Genomic DNA, 12,379 nt, shown 5'->3' with positions numbered 1-12,379 from the left:
TACAAAGCACATTCAAGCAAAAAAAAGAGACATTTCAAACATCAGATAAAGTTGTCTATGGAGCAACTGGGTACAGCCCAATGTGCGGCGGAGTCCCCGCGCGGAACGAATCGCCCGGAGATAAGCATCGACATTTACATCCATCGACATAGCCAGTGGACAACACTAGGAAACGCTAGGGTTGCCACTTTATGATACAAATTCATACTCTTAATAAACCCAATCAAAATAATAGAAATCGGACTAGAGTAATGGCTCATCGTTCGTGTTAGTATTCGGAATTTAATTCCATTTTTAATCATTACTTCTTTAATGTCGACAAATGTAGATTTAAGATGATAAAAGCATAAAGATTCTTATGTTTGACATTTTAAGACTACTAATAACTTTCTCTTACTGTCCATCAGGGTTTGGTTTTAATGGCGACCATTGAAATTTGTTAGATTAATTTCTAGTCAAAAACATTTGATATCTAACGGGCCTTACCTACACCGAATTGGACCACCCAGTAGATGATGATATAAACACGGTTATCATCATTCTATTTGGATTTATATTTTCATTTATGCCAGCCCTTAAACAAAGCCAGTGATCGACAAAAAATAGATCATGCGCCGCGACAAATCGAACTTGAGAACGATGAGTCGTCAATACGAAATTATTGTTCGAACACCGACGGGAGCTATTTAAAAACATCGTCATTGATTATAAATAACATTGTAAACTTATTCATAAGCAAGGGTAATGGAAACCTGATGAATATTGATTTTACAATATCCCTTAATCATTATAATATTGGCTCAATTTAGTACTGTTGTGATTGTTTTTGATCGTAGGTATGATCTGGAGCAGTGGAACAAATTACAAGTAACACCGACATTTTTTCGAAAGTGTACTAATGTTTCCTTGTTTGTTCTTCCTTCTTAAACAATGGTCTCTTCTACGACTAAGTTCAATTGATTTAGTTCTTTCAATAGTTTTCATTATAATTATTTTTATCTCATTTTGTGTATCACGCTGATAATTTAGTGTTTTATTGATTTTGTTTTACAAAAAGGTGGTAAACGAGCAAGCGGAAACCTGAATCCGCCAAAATGGCGAAGCGACCGCTGCCCATAAACATCCGCACTTGCAGATGCGTTGCCTAAATTGACGGAGGAAGAGACGTACATAAAGAGGGTATTTCCCCTTCCTATGCGTCTCCACCGTCAAATCTATTTGTTTTTAGAGTAAAGTTCGTAATCGATGTACTCGTATGCCATCATTATCTCTCAATGCCACGGCAAAGTCTGCAAAACTCATTTATGAAAGACGTTTATAAAAGACAATGCGTATTTCTAACAGTTACAATCTTTGAACACGACATTTGATTCCCTAAATCATTGAATACCGTAACACTCCGCTGTCTCGACTCGAATGATATACAGCCATAAAAACATCGATTAGAACAATACAATCGAGTATCGTACGGTCATGTTGAGATGAATCGATTTTTTTCACGACGCATTAAACTATTAGCGGCAACCGAACCGTCGTTAATTAATCCAATCCAGGTCCGGACTCGATTTTCTAATTTCTAACGCTCGATAGATTTGTGTTTCGAGTGCCCGTCATTGTTTCGAGTTATGACGAATCCAGACTGTTCTACGAAGTCGGAGCATAAAATTGTGTGCACGAGGCGTATCGGCAATTTGCGTCAGTTTTTTTTATCACAGTCACGACAGCTTGGATTCCTCGCGGCTTGGCGGCGCGGCCAATCGCCGGCTAGATGCGATGTAATTGGGAGAAACTCCAACCACGAAATGCTTGAGTTCTAATGTACGCGACCAATTTTAGGAGACCCCTCTCGGAATGTGTCTGTGTGTCTCTTTATTACTATGATGTTGAATTGACGTGTCTTGTAAGATTAGCCGCACTGTAATGACACGGTCGACGGTTCTTTCCTATACGAGGTCTGTTTCGGCCCTTTTGTCCGAGTGATGATGGTTTGACTGATGGGTTCCCATTGCCTTTGATGCGAACTACTTACGCAGGTAACAATATCTTTTTAGTATAAGAAAGAAACCGAGCAAGGTACTTCACTTGTAGTTCACTTTAAAACTCCAGTATGTTAGTACAATAAATACCCATGTTTTCATTACTTTAAAGTGATAAACAATTACCTTTTTTAAACTTTCTAATTTGTTTAATAATAAACCGCTTGTTAATAACACCTCTTTGGATTTTATTACTTTTAAAATTTATTTAATGAATTCCTTTTACGCCATTTTTAATTTACTGTCATTCATTTCGTTGCTTTTGATGAATGTTACTATGAATAGTTTTAATTAAAAATTTACAGTTTGTAATTAATTTGGATAGTAATAAACAATTATTTAAAATGAAATCTATTAAAAACATATCTAGAACAATTTCTAGATTTATTTGATAGAATTTTTACTATGTTTTAAAAGTAATTGTGAAGATTTTGTGCGATCGATTATGACTTGAAAAAAACTATTTTGGTAAGTGTTTTGTTAAAACAATTATTTTCACACTTTTTATGTAATGTTATTCAAATTTTAAACTCAAGATTTATTTTCCTTTTCCCCCACAAGTTCAAACGTTCATTTTATTGTCTTTTTGGTCTCCGTGGATTCTAATCGCCCCTGAAATATTAAGAGTCAATGAACTATACTAAGACGTGTTTTTTTATATCATGGTAGTCTAGATATTTGCCATCCGTAACCGAAATATTTTTGTTACTTCCAACATTTTCCTAACTCTACCTTCTTAGTTTCATGTAGAGCAATATTTATTACTGGATATAATTGAGGTTATACCAAATATCTTATCTGCCGTTTCTATGCCGTGATAAAGCATTGATATGCATGTCACCGTTGGTTCGTGATTTACGCGTTTTTGTAATTTGTCTAGCCTTAATAGTAAGACGTATATTGGACGGTATGTGCACAATATTAATACTTCAGCATAATTGCCTAGGAACATTACAAACGGGCAGAATTCACGAACCAGTGATGAGACTTATAAATCTCAGTCTGGTTTTATGTTGGTCTAATTATTAAATACGATATTAATTTATCTACAAATATCCGGTAAATATCCGGTCATTCCATAAAGTCTGTGGTAAGAAATGTATGGCTTTTATTGAAAAATACATTTTCTTTCTTCAATAAAAGTTTATTAGTCTATTAGTTAGCTATTCAATATTTCAATAAATAACAAAATAATGATACAAATGTTATTATACTTTACGGAAGATAATTTAATGTAGAGCAATGAAAAAGCGGAGACCACCATGGTGAAGGCGTAATGGCGACCGTAGTTTATCTGATACCGCGCAACCGCAGTGGTTAATTTAATAGGTAAATAGTACTAGGCGTCCAGTAACTTTGTACCAGGAAACAAGCGTGAATAAACAATTTTTTCTTTTATTTTAAAGCGGGTTATTCGAAAGTAGGTAATTTTTTTCTTATTTTTTTCTCATTTACATAAATTGCTTGTAGAATGATTTATTGCATATTCCTAAATTAGTGACGTAAATGGTCAGTTTTCCAAACTTCATATTTCCAACTATCAAATTGAACGGATTGAACGAATGTTTAAGTTCCTTTACCATTCATTCAATAGCTGAATGAAGGGTCAATTAACACAAAAAACGCGTCCTTTGAACGTGTTTCACGTGAATACGAAATAAGTGCAATTTACATTCATCGAATGTTGTTAAATAGTTTAAGAGGCCGTGGCGATGATAGCAATTGAATGGCTCCTTGCTTATTATGCTTCTGCGCACGATTCACGGGACTCAATGCGCAGAGTCATGCGCTATTCAGCGAATTGACCGCTTTGAGCTACCAGGCGCACATAAATCATAAGGGCTTTAGAATTAAATAGAGTCTTTACTGCGGCACGATCAAGTCATCGTACGACTATCATAGTAATTCGTGTGATTTTCTTATATATGTTAAGTAAATTATGACTAACTAGCTTTTGACCGCGACCTATGTGTTCTTCCAGACTATCCTCTACATATCCGAATTTCATCGAGATCCGTCCAGAGTTAATACTACAAACTCTAATAAACATCCATCCATCCAAACTATTTCATGTATAATATTAGTATCATAGTATGGTAGTAACAGAGTACTGTCTGTTTATGAATTAAATCTTATCCATATTTATTTTCTAGTCAGTTTAATAAACTAGGTATTAACGCATTCATCGCTGTACGTGGAATGTCCACGTTATAAACTCGTTGATCTTGCTTTCCCTTTTATGTATTGATTTCGCATTTATTAACGTACCTTGAGTGCTATAAATTCTTGTTATGATATAGACTTTCTTAATTCTATAAATTTTAATAAATATTTACTACAAACATGACTTAAGACATATTTTTAGAAATACTAGAACAAAAGCGATGAGACTAAACCATGAGTGTTGAACCTCTGGAATTAAGAATTAAACCGTTAATAAGTTGTAGATCCTATCAAGTTGTTGTTAAGTAAACCTTCGATAAAGTAAGATGTTTAATGTGTGCTTATCATTTTGATTCTAAGGTTCTAAGATCATAGATTTAGTAATTCAGTTTGACAAAAACACACATTTTATTACGTCCGATTATTATTGAAGATGCTTAAGTTCATGTACAAAATGAAACTGACGTTTTATCGCGTAGTGGAAAGCTGTTTTATTGTTCGTTAAAAGGGTTTAGAGATAGCGGTTACAGGGTACAGGTTAGATTTAACTGGGCGTTGTAACCGCATGTCCGGATTACGAGGGCTGTAAATTAATCAGGCGTTGAAAGAGATTGCAGATTAAAAAGCTCACGTGGTCCTTATCTCGAGCTTTAAGCGTGTTTTGTAAAGCTTAATGGTATCGATAAATTGAAGCGAGGCGCTTGCAACTTCCGTTTGAGATTTGCATCTCGCTGCACAAAAATTGTCTTCGATTTATTTGTGTGAATTTGTCTTGTAACTTTTTATGCGTTTTAATTTCCTGTGAGTTTAATGATTGTAAAAGAAACAATTGAATGTAAAAATTATAAGGTACCTAAAGGATACGATATCAAACAAGTTTTTGTTAATAATATTAAACTGCGCGTGACTGAGTTACATACATGTGTGTTGAAAGAGATGTTTTTTCAACGATAATGCGTCAAGCAAGCATCAGGTCGTCTGGTGTTAAGTGATCCAATGCCAGCATCAGAGGAACTGCAGAGGCAGTATTGGGTAATAACAAGTGTGCTTATTTCTTGAAGAAAAAGGAAGGAAAAACATAGTCCATGAAAAGGACGGCGTAGTTCTTTCGTTACATAATATCTGCACATTTTGCGTGCAATCTGTATAGAAGTATTCTAGTGTTATTCAAGTATAGTTATTAATTCGTGGTGACTCCGCTAGAGGGAGATACTATCGTGGCTGCGGTCAACCTCCGCCCGCGGACGGAAGCGACGGCTCTCACGATGTTATTCAACACTTCAGTACACACCAAACAGGTTTTACTTTACCCAAAACACATTAAAAACTCCTTAGCTTTTAAATATTTTTTTTATTTCAGCTATTAAATTTGCTTTATCTTGCTTAGTTTTATATGGTTCTAGTTTATCTATGGTTGCGCACGCTTGGTAGTTTATGCGTCCCTGGTAGCTTATAATTGATGAGCCCAGTAGGTAATTAAAATGTGAGTTGAGAAGGAAAACATGTAAATTACACACACGTGGGAATACTTTTCAATCGTGTTGATTTCTTTGAGTGCAAGAGTTTTTATACGCTTGCATGTTAATTAAAATGCAACGAATCTACCGTTTATGTCGGTGTAAGGCAAAGAACCCATTGTATTTTTATTCTTGAGGTTTTTAATTATAGTAATTAAAAATCATATGTGTGTTTTCTGTGCGATTTGCTACAGAAAAGTATAAATATCACAACTGCAAAAATTATCAATTGCAAATGTCAAAATGACATGACATGACAAACCTTAGCTATCTTGCTTTCATGATGTTGGCTGCAACTTATGGTCTCTTTCCCACATTAGGGTTTTTATCCAAAATATTTACCTCCTAAGTTTAATGTCGTGAAAATATATAGCCTAAAGCGTGACGTAAGTGTAGGGCTTTTTATTAAAAAAGGAATTATTCAAAAACATGCAGTAATTGCTGACATCTTAAGCAACAAAGAAGTGTGTGTTTACGCTTTATTATAAAAGTATAGATATTGCATAGTCATACTATCCATTGATGTACCGTTAACGCAATGACAGAGCTCGCGGACCGGTAGCATTAACATGACTCTTCCCACGTAACCGTATGCATTGACGGTATGCTATTTGTTACTTTATCAACTACTAGCTGTTCCCGAGCGGCTTCATCCGTATAAAATTATAAAAACCTTATTTTATTGTTTTTTGCATTTGTCAAATTCTTAATAGCAAATTTCAAAATTACGGTTACCATAATAACCTTGATTCCTTAATATTGGCAGTTTGTAGTTTATGGTCCGTTTCCCACGTGAAGGGTTTTTCCAATTTATTTACCCCAAAGTTAGAACGCGTGAAAATATATCGCATAAATCGTGTCGTAAGTATAGGGCTTTTAATTAAAGAAAGAATTATTAAAAAATACGCTGTGATTGCTAACATACTACGCCACAAAATAGTGTGTGTTTACGCTTTACTACTTTACTTATTACTGATTACTGAGACTGGTTTAAAGTAACTAAAATAGGAGTTTTTTTGATTTGACGTTTAGTAGAAATCTGCAATGAAGTTTCGGTCCTAGACTATGTTGAATTTTGTGTTTCAAATGTATTGAATCTTTCCAGGAAGAATACTTTTGTTAGCATGACTAGTAAGAAACTTATAAGGTTGTAATGTCTATGGTCAATATACAGTTTTCTCTGATAAGGATGTAATACAAATATTTGATGTGGTATTTCTATTGGCAACTATTTTGTCGTTAGTCGATTGTCCCGTAGCTATATTCAAAGAAGTATAATTGGTTAATAAACGTAGATGGAGCACGTTTGTGTCGATCTTTGAATGTTATGGTGCAATTAAATATTCGTTAGACGATGCCTCGGGTGGGGACATTTTCAGTCATTAAAGAACGATTCCAAAGAAAAGTCGTGTCTTTGCTTGCATCCTCGAGGCATGTGATACCATTTATTACACACGGATTTGCGTGTCTCTTGAAATATGTACATAAGGTTTAAACTTTAGTTAGGAAAGTTTCGTGGATCTTGAGAGAGAGGCTCTAGGGTTTTCATAATTACATACTAGCTTTATCCCGCGACTCTGTCGGGATGTAATTAAAGAAAACAAGTAGCATATGTGTTCTTCCAGACTACCCTTTACATCTGTGTTAAATTTCATCGAGATCCGTTCAGCAGTTTAGGCTACAAACTCTAACAAATATCCATCGTACGATATGTCCTCATTGAAATGCAATAGAAGTTAATTATAATAAATGTTAATTCATATTAGAAAATTATCATTACTTTTCAATAATTACAAAGCATTTTTTTTTCAATTTATACGTCATTTGTACACGTCAAGAGAATTTAAATTGAGAAATTGTACGAAACAATAGTACGCTTCCCACGTCTTGATACGGCTTGTGACGCAAATGCTTCTGATGAAGCCACAATGGAGACTCCGACCGCGTAATAATTACCTTAATAATCGCTGTATAATCATAATCAAACAGAATTACATGAGGATTGAAATTGGTCTTTTTTATACCATTGTGAGCGTTGGATGGTGATTGCCAATCATTGTATTGGACCAAATGTTGGTTGTGTTAGATGAGTTATTGTTGCTAGAATTGATAGCACAAATAACATTCGACGTATCAATCTAATGAATAAAGAAATGCAACACAAAACTTAATGCGAAAGGAATGCATACTATTGCTAAAATGTGGCTGACCTTTTCGTATCCGCTTATACAATAATAAGGATATGTGCTATCTTCCCATGGCTTTGACCGTGAGAAAGATTTCTATCCCGGGCCCCATTCATTTTTGTGAAAGAATTCCCGACACGCTCGGAAGCTACGATAGGATTAACGCACGCAAAGATTTTAACAAGGCTCATTTATGTTTTATTTGTACTTAAGAAAGAAACACTGCAACTTTTTTCTATGTTGATAAATTCAATCGCAAAGAATGCATAACACTTACTGGCATCTATTACAGATGCCAGTAACATCTGTTGTATGAAAGGACTGGCTTGTTTATCGTGCAAATCACAATCACACAGATGACGGGTCAAGTAGAAGCAATTCAGTGTTTCGCCTGATGAGTGTGCGGTACGGGAGGTTTGATTTTAGTGTAGTTTTCCCTCATTTTTTTTACGTTTAGGAAAGGTTAGTAGATTTGACGGCAAAGTGGACGCATAGTAAGGAAAATATCCTTTTAATATGCGTCCCTTCCTTCGTCGAAGAGGGTATGCAATATCCATTGCCTACCAATAAAGTTAATAAAATATTTTAATGGTAAAATGTAGGTAATTCATATTTACAATGAGTTAGCTGAGTAGTGATATTTCCAAAGGCATTACAATGTTTATATCAGTGGGAGGCATCTCTATTCTCATTACGCCTCGAGACAATGCTTGGGTCTAACTCTAGACTGGTCTAGGTCTAGCGAAGGATTTACTGCGTGCGATAGATCGGCCCCCGCCGCGGTTCACTCTAACGAGACTTATGTTTATGAAAATCGCTTATATCTTGACGACAATAAAATTTATAAACGACTAGCTGTTTCCGTGCGACTTCGTTCGCATGAAATTATGAAAATTGTTTTATTGATTACATTTGTCAAATTCAATTGCAAATGTCAAAATGACATGACATGATGACAAAGTATGGCAATTTTGCTTCCTTGATGTTGACAGCAACTTATGATCTCTTTCCCACAGTAGCGTTTTTATTCAAAATATTTACCCCCTAAGTTTAATGGCGTTATATATATAACCTAAAGCGTGACGTAAGTGTAGGGTTCTTTATTGAAAAAGAATTATTCAAAAACATGCTGTAATTACTGACATCTTAGGCAACAAAGAAGTGTGCGTTTACGCTTTATTATAATAAATATAAATATGTAGATTTTCTGGTGGGTAACCTAGTTGGAGTAGCTGATATGTAACGGGGCGACTGTTCGATTTGCAGTAAATTGTTAGATTTTAATATCGACATACTTAATTGAAAATTAGTAAAACTAGACGGTATCGAATATCGGATGGTTCGAGCTATAAAATGTAACTCGATAAAATATACTCTTATATCTCTTCTTGTCAATAAAGCGGTTGTTTTGATTATTTCAAAAATATCATAAATGTCTTTCATCGTAATAATTAGAAAAGATCCGATAAGAAGTGAGCTCAATTTAAACAGTTACGAGACATAGAGTAGGTATCATTGCAGTCGTAAACATATCGATGTTGTGCTAAATTGGTACATAAATCACTTGGAACGATTAAAAGTCGACTTTTCTAAGAGACAATGGCGTCTCGACGCATAAACATCGATAATAGAGACCATGTCGTAGTATCGCTCGATCTCCAGCACAACAATGGATCAAAACGAGGTGGCAAATGCACCAACAATGGAAGCCGTGAGATATGTTCTTAGCAACAACTGCACTATTAATAACTCCGTTAGTTGTAATTTACGAAAGGTTATTTGTCGTTTGAATTGCAATTTGAAAGTTTATATCTATTGATTCGTCTACATTTATACATTTCTGCTTTTAATAGTTTTAAAAACTTTCATTGTTATTAGAAGATTGGTTTATTCTGTGATCGAATTACCAGAAATTTTCCCTTTAAGTAATAGATCATTTTGAATCGTTTTTATTTTCTTGTAAGTTAATTATATATAGTTTTCTTTGTTGCAGTTTGTCATGTGAATGCATGTTCTAAGCAGCACGTGTAACTTAAGGTAAGCAGTACTTATCGGCGCTTTGAACAATTGTTGTCATTAAATAAGACGGCTAACATCCAGGGCTGTCAATAAGATTATTTGTTGAAACGCGGGTTGTGAACTGTACTTAGCCAATTTTAGATTTTTACTTACTAAAGTTTTTTTTTACAAATATGTTACGATTAAAATTACGAATCTTAAACGATATTTTTTATCATAGCTACCTCAGAATAAATGTGTATTGAATAGTACTGAAATGACTACAAAATGTTGACAACCCTGGAAATACCAATTCATTACGTTGTGAGTAATGCGGGCTTGGAGACCATTTGTTTTACTTTTTCACTTATCCTTGGCAACAAACAATTTAAAAAATTAGTATGTTAAGTAAAAGTCAGATAAATGCGCGTTTTTCATTTATTCCTGTGGGTTTTAAGATTAATAAATTTTCACATCGATGTCTAACTGGTCAAAGGAAAACGAATGTTTAACTAAAAAGTTTAAATTAGTATCGGATATAGTGTAATTAAGGTCAAGATTTTCGAAGTGTAGCTGAAATGTTTCATGAAATAAAAAACCTGCTAATACTTTCATGAACTCTGTATTAATTTTCCTTTCCCTTTTCACCCTTTTCTCTTTCCCTTTCCACCCTTTTCTTAAGAGGAAAGGATGGGTAGGAAAAATAGATTTGACGGTGGAGGAGACGCATAGGAAGGGGAAATGTCCTCTTTTTGTGCGTCTCCTCCTCCGTCAATTAAGGGTAGGCAACGCATCTGCAGTTGCGGATATTTATGGGCAGCGGTCGCTTTCCATTTCGGTGGATTCAGGTAGTCGCTTGCTCGTTTGCCACTTTATATTATAAAAAAAAAATTGTCACGTTGTATGAACCTGCTTTTCCGTCACGCTACGCCGCCCACCCTCTACCAATACATGTTTCAGTATAACTCAAATTTTACATCTACATTTCATGTACTATACATTGACGCGATCGAACGCACGAGATGTTTCGGAATGCGTACTAATGCAGCAATGTATTATGAAGTGGTGAATTTCCACGAATGTTTAGTTAAATGTAGTGCATTAGACAAAGTCCAAGGTCTACGCTGTGTCATTTAGTTTGCCCAAGTTATTTAGGTAAATTAGATTTAAAATTTATAGACATTTATTTATTTTTAGTTATTGGGTAATATAATAAAGCGTAAACACACACTTTCTATTGCCTAAGATGTCAGCAATCACAGCATGTTTTCGAATAACTCTTTTTTTAATGAAAATCCCTACACTAACATCACGCTTTAGGCTATATATTTTCACATCGTTAAATTTAGGGGTAAATATTTTGAATAAAAACTCTTAATGTGGGAAAGAGACCATAAGTTGTTGCCAAATCAAAGAAGCAAGGTTGCCATGGTTTGACATGTCATGACATTTTAACATTTGACAAATGTGAACAATAAAATGAAATTTTTATAATTTAATGCGGATGAAGTCGCATGGGAACAGCTAGTTTTTAATAAATTATTTAGTATTTTGACAGTTCTACCTGTTTAATTTTACTCCCCTTCTACATATTTGACTGACTTTAATTCAAAATCACATCCTTTTGTCCATCCTTCGTAACATTTATTAATTGACTGTTTTAAACAATTAATAAAATACACAGTTAAAATAAATAACAATGTAACACTTCACAGCTGCTTTATATGAATTTAAACTTTAATACTTTAAAATTAAGTACACATTGGCATGAAACCTGAATAAAAAAAACCTGAAATAAACGCGGTTGCTACGTGCGATCAGTTTCTCGTATTTGCGTCAGCGTTTTGTAGAAAAAAATACATTAGTAAGTTTTTGTGTTAATAAATTTTCTCAAAGTTAATGTTACCTTACCTACCTTTTCCGTCAAACGTTTGTTTTTAAATATGATATTGTGTTGTTTGTTGTATTCAAATAATACGCAGTTTATAAGAAACTAGCTGTTCCCATGCGACTTCATTCATAACATGATGTCAAACCATGGCAACCTCGCTTCCTTGATGTTGGCAGCAACTTATGGTCTCATTCCCACATTAGGGTTTTTATCCAAAATATTTACCCCTAAGTTTAACGACTTGAAAATATATAGCCTAAAGCGTGACGTAAGTTTAGCGCTTTTTATTAAAAAAAGAGTTATTCAAAAATATGCTATAATTGCTGAATTCTTAGGCAACAAAGAAGTGTATGTTTTTGCCGGCCTTTGAGGAAATAATAGGCTCGCTTCTTGAAGGACCCTAAGTCGTATTGGTTTGGAAATACCGCCGAGGACAGACAGTTCCAAAACGCGACTGAAAAGTTTGTTTGAAAAATATAAACTATCATAATTATTATTGTACTCTTTACGGTTTAAAAGTCTTTCAAATTACATAATTGTCGTTCCCGATATGCAATTAAAGTGTAAAATGAGGCGACAAGGTGTCGA

General features: G+C 34.4%; 1 long non-coding RNA gene across 1 annotated transcript in view; it reads left to right on the top strand.

The window, feature by feature from the left end:
• LOC106101330 overlaps positions 1 to 10,449 on the top strand; it is a 15,609-nt gene extending 5,160 nt beyond the window's left edge. Inside the window, exons 2-3 of the long non-coding RNA XR_001225501.1 lie at positions 9,896 to 9,939; positions 10,142 to 10,449. This is a non-coding gene — a long non-coding RNA (uncharacterized LOC106101330). The remainder of the gene's footprint in view (positions 1 to 9,895; positions 9,940 to 10,141) is intronic.
• Positions 10,450 to 12,379: the final 1,930 nt, after the last annotated feature.

The sequence above is a fragment of the Papilio polytes genome, unplaced genomic scaffold (assembly GCF_000836215.1).
Source record: "Papilio polytes unplaced genomic scaffold, Ppol_1.0 DF823991.1, whole genome shotgun sequence".
NCBI classification, from domain to species: Eukaryota; Metazoa; Arthropoda; class Insecta; order Lepidoptera; family Papilionidae; genus Papilio; species Papilio polytes.
Note: the sequence above shows the minus strand (reverse complement) of the source record. Positions and strands in the feature narration are given on the sequence as shown.